This window comes from Cherax quadricarinatus, chromosome 3 (genome assembly GCF_038502225.1).
Source record: "Cherax quadricarinatus isolate ZL_2023a chromosome 3, ASM3850222v1, whole genome shotgun sequence".
Lineage (NCBI taxonomy): Eukaryota > Metazoa > Arthropoda > Malacostraca > Decapoda > Parastacidae > Cherax > Cherax quadricarinatus.
Genome location: NC_091294.1, coordinates 76,255,746 through 76,278,968, shown reverse-complemented (window position 1 = coordinate 76,278,968; position 23,223 = coordinate 76,255,746).

Genomic DNA, 23,223 nt, shown 5'->3' with positions numbered 1-23,223 from the left:
AGTTGTGACCCCTTGTCCCTGTGTCCCCTCTCTGGAACATCCTATCTCTGTCCACCTTGTCTATTCCCCGCAGTATCTTGTATGTCGTTATCATGTCTCCCCTGACCCTTCTGTCCTCCAATGTCGTCAGTCCGATTTCCCTTAACCTTTCCTCGTACGACATTCCCTTGAGCTCTGGGACTATCCTTGTTGCAAACCTTTGTACTTTCTCTAACTTCTTGACGTGCTTGACCAGGTGTGGGTTCCAGACTGGTGTTGCATACTCCAGTATGGGCCTAACATACACAGTGTACAGTGTCTTGAACGATTCCTTATTAAGGTATCGGAACGCTATTCTCAGGTTTGCCAGGCGCCCGTATGCTGCAGCGGTTATTTGGTTGATGTGTGCCTCCGGTGATGTGCTCGGTGTTATGGTCACCCCAAGGTCTTCCTCCCTGAGTGAGGTCTGTAGTCTTTGTCCACCTAGCCTATACTCTGTCTGCGGTCTTCTTTGCCCCTCCCCAATCTTCATGACTTTGCATTTGGATAGATTGAATTCGAGAAGCCAGTTGCTGGACCACATATCCAGCCTGTCCAGGTCTCTTTGCAGTCCTGCCTCATCCTCGTCCAATTTAATTCTTCTCATCAACTTCACGTCATCTGCGAACAGGGACACTTCAGAGTCTATTCCTTCCATCATGTCGTTCACATATATCAAAAATAGCACTGGTCCTAGAACTGACCCCTGTGGGACCCCGCTCGTAACAGGCGCCCACTGTGATACCTCTTCACGTACCATGACTCGTTGCTGCCTCCCTGTCAGGTATTCCCTTATCCATTGCAGTGCCCTCCCTTTTACGTGCGCCTGATCCTCCAGCTTCTGCACTAATCTCTTCTGGGGAACTGTGTCAAAGACCTTCCTGCAGTCTAGGAAAACGCAATTTACCCACCCCTCTCTCTCGTGTCTTACTTCTGTTACCTTATCATAAAACTCCAGGAGGTTTGTGAACCCATGCTGGTTTTCATTTATAATCTTGTTCCTTTCCAGGTGTTCGACCACTCTCCTCCTGATAATCTTCTCCATGACTTTGCACACAATACATGTCAGAGACACAGGTCTGTAGTTTAGTGCCTCGTTTCTGTTTCCTTTCTTAAATATGGGGACTACATTAGTTGTCTTCCATTTCTCAGGTAGTTGCCCAGTTTCAAGGGATGTGTTGAAGATTGTGGTTAGAGGCACGCACATCATCTCTGCTCCTTCTCTAAGGACCCATGGGGAGATGTTGTCCGGTCCCATCAGTTGTTCGTATGTCATCCAACACTTGTTGGTATATTCCCTCTTGATGTTCCCTTCTGTGCTGTCTTCCCACAGCCCTTCCTGTCTCTACTGTAAAAACTTCCTTAAATCTCCTGTTCAGCTCCTCACATACCTCCTGATCATTTCTTGTGAGTTCTCCACCTTCTGTCCTTAATCTGATCACCTGGTCTTTGACTGTTGTCTTCCTCCTGATGTGGCTATACAACAGTTTCGGGTCAGTCTTGATTCTCGATGCTATGTCATTTTCATACTGTCGCTGGGCCTCCCTCCTTACCTGTGCGTACTCATTCCTGGCTCTGCGACTGATCTCCCTATTTTCATGTGTTCTCTCCCTTCAGTACTTTTTCCATTCTCTATTGCATTTTGTTTTTGCTTCCTTACACCGTCGGGTAAACCAGGGGCTCGTTCTGGTCTTCCCGTTGTTACTGTTGCCCTTGGGAATAAACCTTTCCACTGCCTCCTTGCATTTTGTTGTTACATATTCCATCATTTCATTTACTGGCTTTCCTGCCAGTTCTCTGTCCCACTGGACCTCCCGCAGGAAGTTCTTCAACCCTATGTAGTCCCCTCTTTTATAGTCAGGCTTTTCCCATTCAACTCCTGTTATTCTCTCCACTTGCAGCTCTACTATGTATTCAAAGCACAGAACCACGTGGTCGCTAGCTCCTAGGGGACTCTCATACTTGATGTCCTCAATATCTGAGCTGCCCAGGGTGAACACAAGGTCCAATCTTGCTGGTTCATCCTCCCCTCTCACTCTGGTAGTGTCCTTAACATGTTGGTGCATGAGGTTTTCCAGCACCACGTCCAACATCCTGGCTCTCCATGTTTCGGGACCCCCATGTGGCTCCAGGTTTTCCCAGTCAATCTCCCTGTGATTGAAATCCCCCATAACCAGCAACTTTGCTCTGCTGGAGTGAGCTCTTCTTGCCACCTCAGCAAGTGTGTCCACCATTGCTCTGTTGCTCTCTTCATATTCCTCTCTTGGCCTCCTGCAGTTCTGTGGTGGATTATACATCACTGCAATGACCACTTTGTGTTCCCCAGACTGAAGTGTACCTGCTACGTAGTCTCTTTCTCCCGTCTCATCTATTCCTTCCATTTTCTCGAATTTCCATCTGTTTTTTACGAGCAGAGCAACCCCACCTCCCCCCCTGCCCCTTCTATCTTTCCTCATCATCTGGTATCCTGGTGGGAAGATTGCATCTGTTATTGTCTCCATGAGTTTTGTTTCTGTAACTGCTATGATGTCTGGGGACTTCTCATTGATTCTTTCTTGCCATTCCTCATGTTTATTCGTTAATCCATCTGCATTTGTGTACCAAACCTTCAACTTCTGTTCTAATACTGTAACTGTGGTGCGGGGGGTGGAAACAGAGGGATCGGTGTGTGATGGTTGGTTTGGATTGTTCAGTTGCCTTGGGGGTGTTGTGGCTGGAGTCCTTCTGCAGGTGTTTCTGGGGGGTGCACTTGTCCTTCCATTTGATCCTGGATTATTCTGCTCTCCTTTTTCATTTCCTCCCATTTCTCCTTCCGTTTTTGAACTCTCTCTTTCATTGTCTTCCTTTCGTCCTGTGTTCTGTCTCGATCGAGGTACACACTCCGGAACTCCTGCTTGCCTCTCAACCGTGCTTTCTCCTGCAGGATCATGGCTCGGGTTGATTCTGCCTTGAAAATTACTTTGAGAGGCCGATTCCTTTTCTTTGTGAACCACCCAATTCTCCGAAAATTTTCCACCTGGGTCACGTCCCCCTCGCCTATCACCTTCATGATATCTTCAATTGCTTTTTTCTCCTCCTGCTTTCTTTCATCATAAGTTTCCCCTTTAGCTTCGTCTAGCCCATAGACAAACACGGATCTTTCCCTTTCCACCTCCCACTGTGACCCCTATTGCATCCTCTGATGTGTTTTAGTTCCTTCCCGTGGAGTGTTCCTTCCTTCAGTCCCTTCCCTAGTTATTGCCCCTATGCTTCTTGGTTTATCCTTCCTGCTCACCTGCTCCTGGCCCCCACAGGTATCTGGTAAGGTCCTTGCACATGTCCTAGTTCCTTCAATGTCTTCCAACCTCTCATTCTGTCCTAGTGTGCTCCCTGTCTTTGTTTTGGCCCCATGTGGGTTTGACAGGACCTCTGCATACAGTTTAGTTTCCATGCTTCCTTCAGACCTGTTGTCTGTGTTTGATGTAGCCATTGCCGATGCTACTTCTGTGATATCTTTGTCTCTGTGCTGTTTCAGATGTCTCAGCTCCTCTTCTAATCTCTCTATCTTGATTTCTGCTGCTGTGGCCTGTTGCTTCCACCTTCTGCATTCTGCTGCTAACCTCTCTTCCATCTTCCTTTCCAGCTCATCTAGTCTCCTTCCCCAGTCTTCCTCCCTTTTTTTGAGCTCTACATCCCTTTCCTGTGTGTGTGTGTGTGTGTGTGTCGAGGACTGACCCCTTTCTCTTCCACGGCCACAGAGTGGCGATCCAGATAGGGAATGCCTGCTGCATATTTGGTTCCTTTCAGCATCTTGAGAGCTTGGGAATCTCCACAATTTTGTTCTTTGCAACTCTGTATATAAATTCCTAAACTAATGTATCCGTCGGGATATAACTATATGTTGCAATGCATCATTAAAATAACGTTTATATATACATTATATATATATATATATATATATATATATATATATATATATATATATATATATATATATATATATATATATATATATATACATATATATATATATATATATATATATATATATATATATATATATATATATATATATATATATATATATATATAATTGTCCCCAATCAGCAGTGAAGGTTGCACTTCCCAGTATATGTTCAGAGTACGTGTATACTCAGTGGTCACTTTGTTAGGGACACATATATAACTGCACGTTAATGTAAATATCTAATATGCCAATCACGAGGCAGCACCTCAATGTCTGAAAGCTCACAGACATACTAAAGACACTCTGTCAGAGTGTACTCCCACACTAACTGTTAGCCTGTACTCCCACACTAACTCTCAGTCAGTAATCCTACACTGTCTATCAGCCAGTTTCCTCACATTAACTGGTAGCGTGTACTACCACACTAGTAGCCTGTACTGCCACACTGACAGCCTATACTCTCACACTGGTAGCCTGTACTGCCACACTGACAGTCTATACTCTCACACTGGTAGCCTGTACTGCCACACTGACAGTCTATACTCTCACACTGGTAGCCTGTACTGCCACACTGACAGTCTATACTCTCACACTGGTAGCCTGTACTGCCACACTGACAGTCTATACTCTCACACTGGTAGCCTGTACTGCCACACTGACAGTCTATACTCTCACACTGGTAGCCTGTACTGCCACACTGACCGCCTATACTCTCACACTGGTAGCCTGTACTGCCACACTGACAGTCTATACTCTCACACTGGTAGCCTGTACTGCCACACTGACAGTCTATACTCTCACACTGGTAGCCTGTACTGCCACACTGACAGCCTATACTCTCACACTGGTAGCCTGTACTGCCACACTGACAGTCTATACTCTCACACTGGTAGCCTGTACTGCCACACTGACAGTCTATACTCTCACACTGGTAGCCTGTACTGCCACACTGACAGCCTATACTCTCACACTGGTAGCCTGTACTGCCACACTGACAGCCTATACTCTCACACTGGTAGCCTGTACTGCCACACTGACAGCCTGTACTCCCACACTGACAGCCTGTACTACCACACTAGCAGCCTGTACTACCACACTAGCAGCCTGTACTCCCACACTAGCAGCCTGTACTACCACACTGACAGCCTGTACTACCACACTAGCAGCCTGTACTACCACACTAGCAGCCTGTACTACGACACTGGCAGCCTGTACTACCACACTAGCAGCCTGTACTACGACACTGGCAGCCTGTACTACCACACTAGCAGCCTGTACTACGACACTGGCAGCCTGTACTACCACACTAGCAGCCTGTACTACGACACTGGCAGCCTGTACTACCACACTAGCAGCCTGTACTCCCACACTAGCAGCCTGTACTCCCACACTAGCAGCCTGTACTACCACACTGACAGCCTGTACTACAACACACAAGCAGCCTGTACTACCACACTGGCAGCCTGTACTCTCACACTGACAGCCTGTACTACCACACTGGCAGCCTGTACTCTCACACTGACAGCCTGTACTACCACACTGACAGCCTGTACTACCACACTGACAGCCTGTACTCCCACACTGACATCCTGTACTCCCACAGTGGCAGCCTCTACTCCCACAATGGCAGCCTCTACTCCCACACTGGCAGCCTGTACTCCCACGCTGGAAGCCTGCACCCCCACACTGGCAGCATGTACTCCCACACTGCCAGCCTGTACTCTCACACTGGCAGCCTGTACTCCCACACTGGCAGCCTGTACTCCCACACTGGCAGCCTGTACTCTCACACTGGCAGCCTGTACTCTCACACTGGCAGCCTGTACTCCCACACTGGCAGCCTGTACCCCACACTGGCAGCCTGTACTCTCACACTGGCAGCCTGCACTCTCACACTGGCAGCCTGTACTCTCACACTGGCAGCGTGTACCCCCACACTGGCAGCTTGTACTCTCACGTATGCTCTCCAACCTAAACGTCAATATGCCCTTCCTCTCTTCACGGTTCACGCCTTCTCTCCTCTACACCTCAGTTTCTCCCGTCAGCACCCTAGTATCACACTCTCTTCCACGTTCCTTACTCTCTTCCACAGTTCCTTACTCTCTTCCATAGTTCCTTACTCTCTTCCACAGTTCCTTACTCTCTTCCACAGTTCCTTACTCTCTTCCATAGTTGCTTACTTTTGTCTACAGTTCTCACACTCTCCTCTCCTCCTGCTTCCTCGTCTCTTCCTCCCTCCCCACTTCCTCTATTCTCCTCACCAGTTTCCCCCCATCTCGCTCTCTCTCTCCCATGGCATAAGGGAGAGAGTGGTGAGTGGGGCTCCCACATCCTTCACCTCATCAAACAATAACAATGACTCTATTCAACATACAATGACAATATTTAACAGCAAAAAATGATTTTGAGTCACAATGAACTGCACTGAATACCACAATGCAGTCAATGTCTGATGATAGCTCAGATATGTATGTCTGATTGATGGCGTGTGTGAACACCTAATGTTCGTGTCCGTGTTCTTCCTTTACTGTGTAATACTTTAAGTGTTTACTGGTCTAAAAAATATATATAATTTAGGTGTATGTGGTAAAGACACAATGCAAAAATTTATAATGATACAAATATTATTTAAACTAATACTGGGTTTGGAAATATGTTGGTGGGATTGGGTTTGAGAAGGACTTGTCTAGTGTGGGCCAGTAGGCCTGCTGCAGTGTTCCTCTTTTCTTATGTTCTTATATAAAGAGATTAGTGATTATATACTGGTACATATTAAATGGCAAACTCACTCACACCATAAATACACACACACACACAAACAGGCCAGGTGCTGAGTCTCGACCCCTGCAAGCACAATTAGGTGAGTACACACACACACACACACACACACACACACACAGTTCCTTACTCTCTTCCACAGTTCCTTACTCTCTTCCACAGTTCCTTACTCTCTTCCATAGTTGCTTACTTTTGTCTACAGTTTTCACACTCTCCTCTCCTCCTGCTTCCTCGTCTCTTCCTCCCTCCCCACTTCCTCTATTCTCCTCGGGGCCAGGAGCTGAGTCTCGACCCCTGCAACCACAATTAGGTGAGTACACAAACACATACACACACGTATACACACACTAAGGTGCAGTAGGCGTGGCAAGCTTTCAAATAACTGGAAAGTAGACCAGGTACAAGATACGATCATTCAAACTGACTCTTGCATCAGAAATAACACTTGATCAAGACAGGACGTTACAGGAGAGGGAACAGCTTAGAAAGAGAGCAATAAATAGTCGAAGACAGGAAGGAGAATAATAGGAACTGTGATCTAAACAGATAATGGAAGCCTAGATAACAATTAATATTATCGTGATACCTTACAACCTGGACAGACAGGTAGCATTAAACTACAGGTCTGTGTCACTGACTTGCATAGTTTGTAACGTTATAAATCCAAAATAGGTTTAGAAAATCATGTCTTACAAATCTACTAAAGTTCTATGACATTAAGATAGACAGGGAGAGAGAGAGAGAGAGAGAGAGAGAGAGAGAGAGAGAGAGAGAGAGAGAGAGAGAGAGAGAGAGAGAGAGGTGAACTGCATATTTTTGGGTTGTACAAAGGCTTTTGATATTGTACCACACAAGAAACTGGAACAAAAACTAGAGGAGCAAGCAGGAATATAAGGTAAAGGACTACAATGGATCAAGGAATGCTTAAGATGTATTAAACAAAGCGTCGTTGCCCTGAAAGAAGTGTCGGAATCGACGAGTGTAACGTGTGGAGGTTCCATAAGGGGCGGTACTGGGGCCATTGTTGTTCTTGTGTATGTAAACGACATAACACAGAAAAAATAGTCAGGGATATCCCTGCTTGCAGATGATGTCAAACTAATGAGATGGATACAGACCAGAGCAGATCGAGAAAGACTACAGATGTATCCGGACAAACTGCAGGATTGGTCTGTCAAGTGATAACTAGAATTTATGAAAATTGAGAAGTGCAAAAACGACCAGAAACAGAGTACAGTCTTGGAGCACAAAGCTTGAAAATCTCCCTTAAAGATAAGGATCTCTGGGTGATCATTGGTCCGAGAGTATATCCTGAAGCTCACGTTAACCAAATAGCTGTTGCGCCAATGAAAAATTGGCAGATTTAAGGATAGCTATCAGGAACCTTAACACGGAGTTGATCATGAGGTCCATCTTGAAGTATGCAGCATCAGTATTGGACCAATATCAGGTAAAGCATATCAAGAACCTGATAAAAGTGTAAAACTTTGAGCCAGACAAGTCCTCTATCTAAGAAGCTAAAGGAGCTCAACCTAATGACATTAGAGGACACGATTATGAGCGATATGATTATAACGTACAAAATACTGAGATAGACTGACAAGGTAGGTAATGCAGGGATGTTCAAGGGGCTGATCTCAGGTACACGAGGGCACAGCTAGAATAAACAACATCAATAGATTATAAGGATGTTGAAATTGTAGACTGTAGAAGGTGGGGTAATTATCTCATATTCTGCTGTCTTCTGGGTATAGTTCTGAAAGGCTGATTATAATCTGCCTACGAAGAAAGGTTAAGGGAAATCGCCCTGACGACACTGGGCTACAGGAGGGTTAGGGGAGACATGATAACGACATATAAAATACTGCGAGGAATTGACAAGGTGGACAAAGACAGGATGTTCCAGAGATGGGACACAGCAACAAGGGGTCACAATTGGAAGTTGAAGACTCAGATGAATCAAAGAGATGTTAGGAAGTATTACTTCGGTCACAGATTTGTCAGGAAGAGGAACAGTCTTTAAAGCGATGTAGTGGAAGCAGGATCCATACATAGCTTTAAGCAGAGGTATGATAAAGCTCATGGTGCAGGGAGAGTGACCCAGTAAAGGGCAATGAAGAGGTGGGGCCAGGAGCTATGAATCGACCCCTGCAACCACAACTAGGTGAGTAACTAGGTGAGCACAGAAGTACACACACACAGAAGTACACACACACACAGAAGTACATACACAGAAGTACACACACACAGAGGTACACACACACACACACACACAGAAGTACACACACACACAGAAGTACACACACACAGAGGTACACATACACACAGAAGTACACACACACACACAGAAGTACACACACACACAGAAGTACACACACACACAGAAGTACACACGCACACACACACAGAAGTACACACACACACACACACACACACACACACACACACACACACACACACACACACACCCACACTCCCCACACACACACACCCTTCCCCCCACACACACCCACACTCCCTTTACACACACACACCCTCCCCCCCAGACACACACCCTCCCCCCCCACACACACACAGAAGTACACACACAGAAGTATACACACAGAAATACACACACAGAAGTACACACACACACACACACACACACACACACACACACACACACACACACACACACACACACACACACACACACACACACACACACTCCCCACACACACACCCTTCCCCCCCACACACACACTCCCCTTACACACACACACACCCTCCCCCCCAGAGACACACCCCTTCCCCACACACACACAGAAGTACACACACAGAAATACACACACAGAAGTACACACTCACAGAAGTACACACACAGAAGTACACACACACACACACACACACACACACACACACACACACACACACACACACACACACACACACACACACACACACACACACACACACACACACACACACACACACACACACACACACACACACACGGTTTCAGGGACGGGAAATCCTGCATCACAAACCTACTGGAGTTCTATGACAGGGTGACAGCAGTAAGACAAGAGAGAGAAGGGTGGGTGGATTGCATTTTCTAGGACTGCAAGAAGGCGTTTGACACAGTTCCACACAAGACATTAGTGCAAAAACTGAAGGACCAGGCAAGGATAACAGGGAAGGCACTACAATGGATCAGGGAATACCTGTCAGGAAGACAGCATCGAGTCATGAAACGCGGCGAGGTTTCAGATTGGGCACCTGTGACGAGTGGGGTTCCACAGGGGTCAGTCCTAGGACCGGTGTTGTTTCTGGTATTTGTGAACTACATGACGGAAGGAATAGACTCCGAAGTGTCCCTGTTTGCAGATGATGTGAAGTTGATGAGAAGAATTCAATCGGACGAAGACCAGGCAGAACTGTAAAGGGATCTGGACAGGCTGCAGACCTGGTCCAGCAATTGGCTCCTGGAGTTCAACCCCACCAAGTGCAAAGTCATGAAGATTGGGAAAGGGTAAAGAAGGCCGCAGACGGAGTACAGTCTAGAGGGCCAGAGACTACAAACGTCACTCAAGCAAAAGGATCTTGGGGTGAGTATAACACCAAGCACATCTCCTGAAGCGCACATCAACCAAATAACTGCTGCAGCATATGGGCGCCTAGCAAACCTAAGAATAGCATTCCGACATCTTAATAAGGAATCGTTCGGGACCCTGTACACCGTGTACGTTAGGCCCATATTGGAGTATGCGGCACCAGTTTGGAACCCACACCTAGCCAAGCACGTAAAGAAACTAGAGAAAGTGCAAAGGTTTGCAGCAAGACTAGTCCCAGAGCTAGGGGGTATGTTCTACTAGGAGAGGTTAAGGGAACTCTTCCTGACGACACTGGAGGACAGGAGAGATGGGGGGGGGGGAGATGATAACGACATATAAAATTCTGAGAGGAATTGACAAGGTGGACTGAAACACAATGTTCCAGAGAAGGGCCACACCAACAAGGGGACACAGTTGGAAATTGAAGACACAGATGAATCACAGGGATGTTAGGAAGTATTTCTTCAGCAACAGAGTAGTCAGTAAGTGGAATAGTTTGGGAAGCGATGTAGTGGAGGCAGGATCCATACATAGCTTTAAGCAGAGGTATGATAAAGCTCACGGCTCAGGGAGAGTGACCTAGTAGCGACCAGTGAAGAGGCGGGCCCATAAGCTGAGACTCGACCCCTGCAACCACAACTAGGTGAGTACAGGAGCACAGCATCATACTCTCTCCTCATTATCAAACACAAAACATTATTGTCAGATTAACAATGAAACCTTTGTTTACACTTTTAATAAGAACTGGACAAAATTTAATTAGTCACGTATTTTATATTGTATTAAAAAAAAACACATAGTAGAATGTGGGTTCAGTTTATATGTGAATGTGTATATATGTATTATATGTGTATGATATATATGTATATATAATACGTGTTTATGTATATGTGAATGTTATGCTTAATAATAAGCCACATGGAGGCAGAAACTGAGAAGATTAATTGATTTGCATATTTCGACCCCTTTCTGGGATCCTCTTCAGCAGATGTTATGTGAATGTTGTGTGTTTGTACACGACATTATGTGAGTGATACTGTATGTGTATGATAGGTACATGTTACGTGAATGTTGTGTATATAATGAGTTGTGAATGAAGTGTATGATATGTATAATTTGATAAGTATATGTGATGTGTGTGTGTGTGTGTGTGTGTGTGAGAGAGAGAGAGAGAGAGAGAGAGAGAGAGAGAGAGAGAGAGAGAGAGAGAGAGAGATTTTGCATTAGTTAATGGTCTAAGTCGGTCCGAAACATCATAAGTTCCAGTCTCTTACGTATGGATTAAATCTGAATATAGGTGTGTGTGTGTGTGTGTGTGTGTGTGTGTGTGTGTGTGTGTGTGTGTGTGTGTGTGTGTGTGTGTGTGTGTGTGTGTGTGTGTGTGTGTGTGTGTGTGTGTGTGTGTTATTGAACCACGATTAAGACACTTGTGTTCCGTCTTCATTTTCATTCATCTGGGACGCACTGAAATCCAAAAAAATCATAAAAGGGCCACAATTTGAATATATAAAGTACCTTTGATCATATAACCCCCGACATTTTCACCAGACAGAATTAATTTTAACCACAAATATAAAAATAATCTGTAAGTGAATAAAATTGAAAGAAGCGACAACACAGAGATATATATCATGCCGAATAAGTAAAATTTGCTATTAAGGTTTAAATAGCAATGCTCTTCTTGCCGAATAATGCAAGCGAAAATTTGAGTATGCAATAATTTCGCAAAAATCTTTCTGAACCTAACGAGAAAATATACCAAGCAAAATAAATTGTTTGAATGACAGAACAGAACCAAGGACCAAGTTTTATTTAGGCTCAGGTACCCATATATACAATTATCATACATAGTGCTAGTTATCAAGGATAACCCAAAAAACCCAGATAACCAAAAAAGCCAGATAACCAAAAAACCCAGATAACCAAAAAAAAACAGATAACCAAAAAAAACAGATAACCAAAAAAACCAGATAACCAAAAAAAAACAGATAACCAAAAAAAAACAGATAACCAAAAAAACACAGATAACCAAAAAAACAGATAACCAAAAAAAAACCAGATAACCAAAAAAACCCAGATAACCAGAAAAGCCAGATAACCAAAAAAACCCAGATAACCAAAAAAAAAAAAACAGATAACCAAAAAAAAACAGATAACCAAAAAAACCCAGATAACCAAAAAAACCCAGATAACCAAAAAAAACAGATAACCAAAAAAAAAAACAGATAACCAAAAAAAAAACAGATAACCAAAAAAAACAGATAACCAAAAAAACACAGATAACCAAAAAAACAGATAACCAAAAAAACCAGATAACCAAAAAAACCCAGATAACCAAAAAAAAAACAGATAACCAAAAAAGCAGATAACCAAAAAAAGCCAGATAATCAAAAAAGCCAGATAACCAAAAAACCCAGATAACCAAAAAAATTAGATAACCAAAAAAAAACAGATAACCAAAAAAAAACAGATAACCAAAAAACCCAGATAACCAAAAAAATCAGATAACCAAAGAAACCAGATAACCAAAAAAAACAGATAACCAAAAAAATCAGATAACCAAAAAAACCAGATAACCAAAAAAAAAAACAGATAACCAAAAAAATCAGATAACCAAAAAACCAGATAACCAAAAAAAAACAGATAACCAAAAAAATCAGATAACCAAAAAAACCAGATAACCAAAAAAAAAAGATAACCAAAAAAGCCAGATAACCAAAAAAAAAAAACAGATAACCAAAAAAGCCAGATAACCAAAAAAAAACAGATAACCAAAAAAACCAGATAACCAAAAAAAAAACAGATAACCAAAAAAGCCAGATAACCAAAAAAGCCAGATAACCAAAAAAGCCAGATAACCAAAAAAAAAAAAACAGATAACCAAAAAAAAACAGATAACCAAAAAAGCCAGATAACCAAAAAAGCCAGATAACCAAAAAAGCCAGATAACCAAAAAAGCCAGACAAAGTGCTATACTGTGACAATATTTACTTGAACCAACTCAGAAATTTTTACCATAAAGTCTTCAAATCCATTTGAAAAAAAGCGACTATGTTAAGAACATAAAGAAGGAGCACTGCAGCAGGCCTACTGAGCCAAGCTAAGCAGGTCCAACTCACACCCACTCACCTATTTATCTAACCTAGTTTTACTAGAAATAATATATGTTATTGTAAGTTATATAAGTAAGATATTCATACACCAGAGGGATAATATTTGAGAAAGGAAAATATAACGACTGAAAACAGTATTTTAGGGAAACAAATGTAATAGGAAAATATAATAAGCAGACAAAAGTAATTCGTAAATAAGAATTACCTAACATATATAAAAATAGAATTAAATAGTTTCCCCCTCCTCAAATATATATATATATATATATATATATACATATATATATATATATATATATATATATATATATATATATATATATATATATATATATATATATATATATATATATATATATATATATATATATATATATATATGTATATTTATTTTTTTTTTATTATCACACCGGCCGATTCCCACCATATATATATATATATATATATATATATATATATATATATATATATATATATATATATATATATATATATATATATATATATATATATATATATATATATATATATATATATATATATATATATATATATATATATATATATATATATATATATATATATATATATATATATATATATATATATATATATATATATATATATATATATATATATATATATATATATATATATATATATGGAGAAATAATTAAGATTAGTATTTTGAAAGGAAGGTGCTGAGAGGTATTACGAAAAACCGGAACCCATTAGAGGAAAGATGCTGGTCAAGAAACTTATGATATATTCAAGCAAGACAGAAAATACAATATACTGCAAGAAAGAAAAAGTGAAAATGAGAACGTAGATACGACCAAGGTAGAACCGACTCTTTTATTTAAGTTTTAAGAAATAAATCATATTTTAAAGGTTAAATGGAAAGGATTTTAATCTCACATAGACGGCAGAAAATGGAGGCCTGTTGAGCCAATATATAAACAAATGGAAACACGGAAGACCCTTGAAATTAAAAGTCTGTTACGCTGACACTGGACGTTGTGAAAATATTGGAAAAAAGCCACCAGAAAAAAAGGTGGATTAAAAAAGTCGAGAAACAAAAAACTAGTAACTGGTAAATAATTTTGCTTTCCGTCTAAAAATTAATAAATATCATAAGAACCTAAGAATGGAGGAACACTGCAGGAAGCCTACTGGCCCATAGAAGGCTTTGAGAGAATTGAGGAAATTGTTGGCGATAGCAATGGCTAGGAAGACTGTAATTACCTCCCATTAAGATGGCTAATGATAGAGATCCTCAAGACTAACTTTTTCGGAAACCGAAAAATATAAGAGAAAAAGACGAATTATTTTAATGAATGAGAGATTTTTTGTTTCTGTGGGAAATGCTAGCAAATATAGAAAAATTAAAAAAAAATGTCCTCGAGGTGGAATGTGACAAGTGGGGTGCCACAAGGATCTGTACTTGTTACAGCAATCTTTATAATTTACAAAGATAATTTTCCAGAAGGAATAAACAAGTATATAAATATATTTACAGATGACATAAAAATCATGTGTCGAATGAATAATAGAAATGACTGTAAATCTCTGAAAGATAACTTGAATAAACTGAGTAAATAGAGTGAAAGATGATGATTTAACTAAATTCAGATAAATGCCTTGGAATGGAAAAGAGAAATAACGAAATTAGGTCACACGAAGAAGAAAGATTGTGTAATACATAGGTTAAAGAATTAGGAAGAGGAACCAGGAGTTGTTACTCACAAAATTATCACCAGATGATTATACAAAGAAACCTGTGACACCTTCACACGTTTCACTGGCAAATTATTACGTAACATTGAAATATAAGCGCAGAGAAAGGTTGAAAAAGGTTATTTATACTTCGTATTATGCTAAAAATGAAATGTTAGATAGATAGATGCAACTAATGTTACGTTATATTGTGGAAACGTTTCGCTCTTCAGGAGCCTTGAAAAGCCATTACATTTTTGTCGATTAAATCTGCCTCTATTACTAAAAATGGGATATCCATTGGCTCAGGTTTGCTCACAACTTCAGAAAAACTTTGATAAATCAGAAGATGACCAAAGGAAGATATACGAAACACCCACTAAAATAAAGAAAAGTTGCAAACGTTTGCAGAACCAAGAACTTGTTGACAACAGTGTTCCTGAGGGAATAAAAGTAAGCACTAAATTTTTGTTTCAGATACATAAACACTTCCTGGATATTGTACAGTAGGTTATTTCTGCACGTTGATTGATAGGAGAGGTAAACAAGAGACACGACTGTCACATGATTGGACATGATTGTGACCAGATCTACCTGGAGTTCATTATTTTTTTTAACTTGCTCAGCTATCAAAACTTTGGGGTCCAGTCCCTGGACCCATTATGTACCTCTGAAATCTTTTGACTACCACCCACAGGATGGGTATGGGGTGACTACCACTCACAGGATGGGTATGGGGTGACTACCACCCACAGGATGGGTATGGGGTGACTACCACCCACAGGATGGGTATGGGGTGACTACCACTCACAGGATGGGTATGGGGTGACTACCACCCACAGGATGGGTATGGGTGACTACCACCCACAGGATGGGTATGGGTGACTATCACCCACAGGATGGGTATGGGGTGCATAATAATGATATTAAACTAACTAAACGACTGTCACATATAAAATCATAGACACGAATGGTAGAGTAGACGGTGGAAATTTCATGGTGCTTGTAGCAGGGATATCAGGAGACCACCTTTAAATATTGAGAAAAAACGTAGAATGGTGGGTGGGGGGAAGGATGTAACAAGTGGAACAACCTCAGGAATATTTAAAAATACATACGATAAAAACGCTTGCGAAGATCAAATCTTTGAACTTGAATCAGCAAATAGATAATTACAAAATTAGGGTCGATAACCGAGTCACGCAATAATACATTAATAAATTATTAAACGATTTATGATTTATTACCCGCTGTTACATGAGTGAGAGGGGTTGTATTTGAGTGGGAGTTGCGCATGACTTAATGGAGTGTTCTCAGGGCTTATTGCTTGGGTACAATTGAAAACTGGGTTTTGCTAATATTCTGTTAATGGGATGGATAGTGAATGACCTGTCTAGTATGGGCCAACAGGCCTCCTGCAGTGTTCCTCCTTTCCTATGGTCTTATGTTCAAGCTTTCTGCTGCTTTACAGAGTGGAAATAAATGGTATAAAATACCGACACAATGGAAATATAAACACATATGCAGTACTCGCGTACCTTCCACCCCAAGTAGATCTATTTGGGACTTGAAAAAGCCCACTGTGTGGGCGAAACGTTGTCAATAAAGGATCACATTATACTGTGTTTATATTGCTTTACACAGAGAATGCCTTAGATGGCCGTTCTTTCCCACTGTTTATAATTGTGATCTTCGTGTCGACAGCTCTAGTATATTGAATAAATTTTCTCGTATCCTTTGATGGTCTAGTTCTACAGTAACTGAGGGTCTCGTTGTATTAGTGGTCTGTAATACCGAGGAGCAAGACACATGTGCAAGTGTTCGATGTTTTTATTGTTCAAACGTTGAGGAAGGAAAGATATATATGCATTAGTTGTATATCTTTAATGTTGACACGTTTCGCCCGCTCTGAAGGCTTTTTTAGTTGAGGGCAGAGGTAGCTAAATATTGGGGGCAGCAGAAGCAGTGGAAGGGTAAAGATGAGGTGATCAGTCCCTCGGTACTTGAGATTATTGTGCGAGCACTTCTGAAGGTTGAGGGACTGACCACCTCATAACTATTTCTTCAAGGCTGAGGGACTGACCACCTCACAGCTATTTCTTCAAGGCTAAGGGACTGACCACCTCACAACTATTTCTTGAAGGTTGAGAGACTGACCACCTCACAACTATTTCTTCAAGGTTGAGGGACTGACCACCTGGTCTTCACTCCTCCGCTGCCTCCACTAATGAGCCATCTCTTTTTACGACTGAAGAAGGCTGCAGAGCGAGCGAAACGTGCCAGCAATAAAGATACCCAAGTGTTTCACATATGTCTTTCTCTCCCCAGCCATCGAAGATCTTTTTAATCTTTCAAATCTTTGTAATTCTATTCATATATTTTTATTTTTCTAGAATCAGTTCTGTAGCTTGATTTTTAATTTTTATTTATGTCATTCACGTGCGTGTGTGTGTGTGTGTGTGTGTGTGTGTGTGTGTGTGTGTGTGTGTGTGTGTGTGTGTGTGTGTGTGTGTGTGTGTGTGTGTGTGTCTGAGTGCATATATGTATGCATGTGTGTGTGTGTGTGTATGTGAGTGCATGTGTACGCGTGTGTGTGATCATCCAAACTGTGTACGTAGAGACATGCTGTCACATCTCATTGTTGTATATATGAAAGTTATCCTGTGTGATGGAATGTGACAATAAAATTGGTTTTAATGCTACAGGAATTCCCAAATGTAACTCTGATACTGAATAGTGAAGTCAAACACTGCTCAGCTTCCCACAGTATGACTATAATACTGAATAGTGAAGCCAAACACTGCTCAGCTTCCCACAATATAACTATAATACTGAATAGTGAAGTCAAACACTGCTCAGCTTCCCACAATATAACTATAATACTGAATAGTGAAGTCAAACACTGCTCAGCTTCCCACAATATAACTATAATACTGAATAGTGAAGCCAAACACTGCTCAGCTTCCCACAATATAACTATAATACTGAATAGTGAAGCCAAACACTGCTCAGCTTCCCACAATGTAACTTTTGGAGAGGCTACCCACCCAGTGTGGATGTTCCTACAAAGTAACTACTGAAGACACTACCCACCCAGTGTGGATGTTCCTACAATGTAACTACTGAAGACACTACCCACCCAGTGCGGTTGTTCCCACAATGTAACAATAATTTCGTACATGACATCAGCACACTGTGGATGTTTCTTTTATGTTACTAACACAGTGTACAAGACACACTCTGGAGTTGTTCCCACATTGTGGATGTATTTAATCTTGCTAATAAATAAAAAAGAGACAACGTGCGCGTTCTTTATCGCCATGATACAATGTATAAGATTTTGTACTCGTTTTGGTTGAGCTTTTGGTAGTGACAGCAAATCATGGTTGTCTGTCTGAGTGCTGACGCTTAATGGCTGTGTCTAGAGGAGTGGGAGTTTTTCTTGCTATCAGGAAGATCTGTTGGATTGTGAAGGAGATATGTGTCATGCTGAGTTTTTTTTACTAGCAGTTTACAAAGTGTTGCAGTTTCTTTTTTCAAGCCCAGTGTGATGTATTGTCTTGTTCCAGTGTCTTTGATGTTTCCAGTTCCTTAAAACTGTCTTAATTTTTCTCGTGCTGCGTAGATGTTGTCCAGTCGACTTCAGTCATCTTTATCCCTTTATTTCTTCAGTAATATGCCTGATTCCTTGGAACTGTTTACAGGGTGACAAAATAAGCTGCGTTTTGTCTTGTAGATGTCTCGGTGTAGATGTCTCGGTGTAGATGTCTCGGTGTAGATGTCTCGGTGTAGATGTCTCGGTGTAGATGTCTCGGTTTAGATGTAGACTTAAATAAATCCACCATACCGCAATTAAATAAGAAATGAAACGATGGACTAACTGCTCTCAGAATTGATGCTGACACAATAATGTGAGAATAGTGTGAATTATATACATGGTTTATATTGTTATTGATTATGTTGCTCTCATGATAATATTATGTGAGGAAAAATTCTTTCCAGCCCTTGAATCTAATTTTGAATGGTGCTCACATACATACATACACACACACACACACACACACACACACACACACACACACACACACACACACACACACACACACACACACCCAGACACAAACACGCACGTCAATGCTGTACTGGAGTAGTGAGGAATTTTGCAATGCGTCTTTGGTCTGTTCTATCATACAGGTGACGGTAAGACACCATTATCTAATTCAGACCTTTGTTCCAGAACAATGTTTCTTTTGAGTGAAGGAGCCAGCAACATCACGAATAATATGGAACTGCTGACGTAAGTATTGCGTTGTTATACATGATATTATACAACACCGATACCTTGAAGAATTAAACACGTCAACAACATCTGAGTTTTACTATTCAGTGGCTTTATCAACACAGATTCAAGGAAATAATGAAAGACTGTGGAACTGTATTGCAATCTTAACTGATTTTCTTCAGGTTTTTCCTCATGTTGCAGATCATCTGCCTCCCTTTTATCTCGGCGTTGAGCTCTGCCAATATTTCCTCTGGACTTCTCCCTTATTTTCATCTTCTAAGAGCTTATTCACATCTTCCTGAACACCTTCAAAGTCCTTACTTGGTAATCTTCTTGCCAGCTGGACAATTTCTTGCTCTCTGTGGAATTATTCACGAGTCAAGGCCATAATTTTCCTCAGGATGCATGTAATGTTGATTGGGGCATTTCGTTCGTTCAACGCACGTAGGTGATGGCATCTGCAAAGTTAAATTTACGCCAAAAGTCTGGTTCTCTAAGGTCTGAGTCAACTGCATTGTTGCGACAAGTGTTAGCGCCTCTTTTGTGTGTAGCTTCTTAAATGCCCTAATAATCCAAAACTCCAGCTTTAAATTTGTATTTGGTGGTCAAAGGACAATTTTTACATGTAAATATATCCACTAAGAGTTCTGGATGAATAGAGGAACTACCAAGAGGAAAGAGAACCTCGAATTCAAGGTTCTTGATGAGTAGGTAATACATGACTTCCAGAATAAAGTGATGCTTAAATCAGTCAATAAATGATTCCCGTCACATGCATGCTGACTGGGTTGACCTCCCAGTAACTGGTAAGAAACTTTCATCTGTACCTAGCAAAGCACAGGGCGTCTTTTTGCGGTAAATAACCATTAGTTTACACTAAAAATCACCTTTCGCATAACTGCAGAGTAGCAAGCTGGAGGGATCTGTTGCTGCCTTCAATCCCAGTGCACTTTTCTCTTGTTGACTGAGGTAAGTTCTCATTGACGACATCTTCCAATAAAGTCTTGTCTCGGCACCATTAACACTTGCTGTGGCTCACGGCTACCCTCAAAAATAATATCATCTAATTCAGAAAGAAAATTTCCTTCAGCTGTATGATCAGCAGAAGAACAGAAGAACAGTAAACTCAGCATTATACACCTGACTGTAGAATTTGAACTTGATATAACATTACAACCTGTCTTATACTATGCACCAAAGGATTATATAAGCTCAGTTCTTTGCTAACTAAAGCATTTGCTCATAAACCAGAAACTTTACAAATGCTCCTGATTGCTTTAGATGTGTTAGCTTAGCACGGAAAGAAATTGGTTTTGCCTACCCATACACTGTCTTGATTTAGTGACTGGGTTCAGTTGACCTTAGATTATTTACTTCCCCAACTAATGGGGATTAAAAAGAAAATACCACAGTCGGGGTTAGAATCCGCGACAAGAGAGTCATAAAACTCTAGACCGACGCGCTAGCCACTGGACCAGCTGGCTACAATCAGATTCTAGACAATCGTGTCGTTACGATTTCGTGAGTCGTGTTGGGGATTGACAAACCCACATGTTCCATTACTGACACAAACACACACGCACACGCACACACACACACACACACACACACACACACACACACACACACACACACACACACACACACACACACACACACACACACACACACACACATCAAGTATGAGAGTCCCCTAGGAGCTAGCGACCACGTGGTTCTGTGCTTTGAATACATAGTAGAGCTGCAAGTGGAGAGAATAACAGGAGTAGAATGGGAAAAGCCTGACTATAAAAGAGGGGACTACATAGGGTTGAAGAACTTCCTGCGGGAGGTCCAGTGGGACAGAGAACTGGCAGGAAAGCCAGTAAATGAAATGATGGAATATGTAGCAACAAAATGCAAGGAGGCAGTGGAAAAGTTCATTCCCAAGGGCAACAGTAACAACGGGAAGACCAGAACGAGCCCCTGGTTTACCCGACGGTGTAAGGAGGCAAAAACAAAGTGCAATAGAGAATGGAAAAAGTACAGAAAGCAGAAAACACACGAAAATAGGGAGATCAGTCGCAGAGCCAGGAATGAGTACGCACAGGTAAGGAGGGAGGCCCAGCGACAGTATGAAAATGACATAGCATCGAGAATCAAGACTGACCCGAAACTGTTGTATAGCCACATCAGGAGGAAGACAACAGTCAAAGACCAGGTGATCAGATTAAGGACAGAAGGTGGAGAATTCACAAGAAATGATCAGGAGGTATGTGAGGAGCTGAACAGGAGATTTAAGGAAGTTTTTACAGTAGAGACAGGAAGGGCTGTGGGAAGACAGCACAGAAGGGAACATCAAGAGGGAATATACCAACAAGTGTTGGATGACATACGAACAACTGAGGAGGAGGTGAAGAAGCTCTTAAGTGACCTTGACACCTCAAAGGCGATGGAACCGGACAACATCTCCCCATGGGTCCTTAGAGAAGGAGCAGAGATGCTGTGTGTGCCTCTAACCACAATCTTCAAAACATCCCTTGAAACTGGGCAACTACCTGAGAAATGGAAGACAGCTAATGTAGTCCCCATATTTAAGAAAGGAAACAGAAACGAGGCACTAAACTACAGACCTGTGTCTCTGACATGTATTGTGTGCAAAGTCATGGAGAAGATTATCAGGAGGAGAGTGGTCGAACACCTGGAAAGGAACAAGATTATAAATGAAAACCAGCATGGGTTCATGGAAGGCAAATCTTGTATCACAAACCTCCTGGAGTTTTATGACAAGGTAACAGAAGTAAGACACGAGAGAGAGGGGTGGGTAGATTGCGTTTTCCTAGACTGCAGGAAGGCCTTTGACACAGTTCCCCACAAGAGATTAGTGCAGAAGCTGGAGGATCAGGCACACGTAAAAGGAAGGGCACTGCAATGGATAAGGGAATACCTGACAGGGAGGCAGCAACGAGTCATGGTACGTGAAGAGGTATCACAGTGGGCGCCTGTTACGAGCGGGGTCCCACAGGGGTCAGTTCTAGGACCAGTGCTATTTTTGATATATGTGAACGACATGATGGAAGGAATAGACTCTGAAGTGTCCCTGTTCGCAGATGACGTGAAGTTGATGAGAAGAATTAAATCGGACGAGGATGAGGCAGGACTGCAAAGAGACCTGGAGAGGCTGGACATGTGGTCCAGTAACTGGCTTCTCGAATTCAATCCAGCCAAATGCAAAGTCATGAAGATTGGGGAGGGGCAAAGAAGACCGCAGACAGAGTATAGGCTAGGTGGACAAAGACTACAGACCTCACTCAGGGAGAAAGACCTTGGGGTGACCATAACACCGAGCACATCACCGGAGGCACACATCAACCAAATAACCGCTGCAGCATACGGGCGCCTGGCAAATCTGAGAATAGCGTTCCGATACCTTAATAAGGAATCGTTCAAGACACTGTACACTGTGTAGGTTAGGCCCATACTGGAGTATGCAGCACCAGTCTGGAACCCACACCTGGTCAAGCACGTCAAGAAGTTAGAGAAAGTACAAAGGTTTGCAACAAGGCTAGTCCCAGAGCTCAAGGGAATGTCGTACGAGGAAAGGTTAAGGGAAATCGGACTGACGACACTGGAGGACAGAAGGGTCAGGGGAGACATGATAACGACATACAAGATACTGCGGGGAATAGACAAGGTGGACAGAGATAGGATGTTCCAGAGAGGGGACACAGGGACAAGGGGTCACAACTGAAAGCTGAAAACTCAGACGAGTCACAGGGACGTTAGGAAGTATTTCTT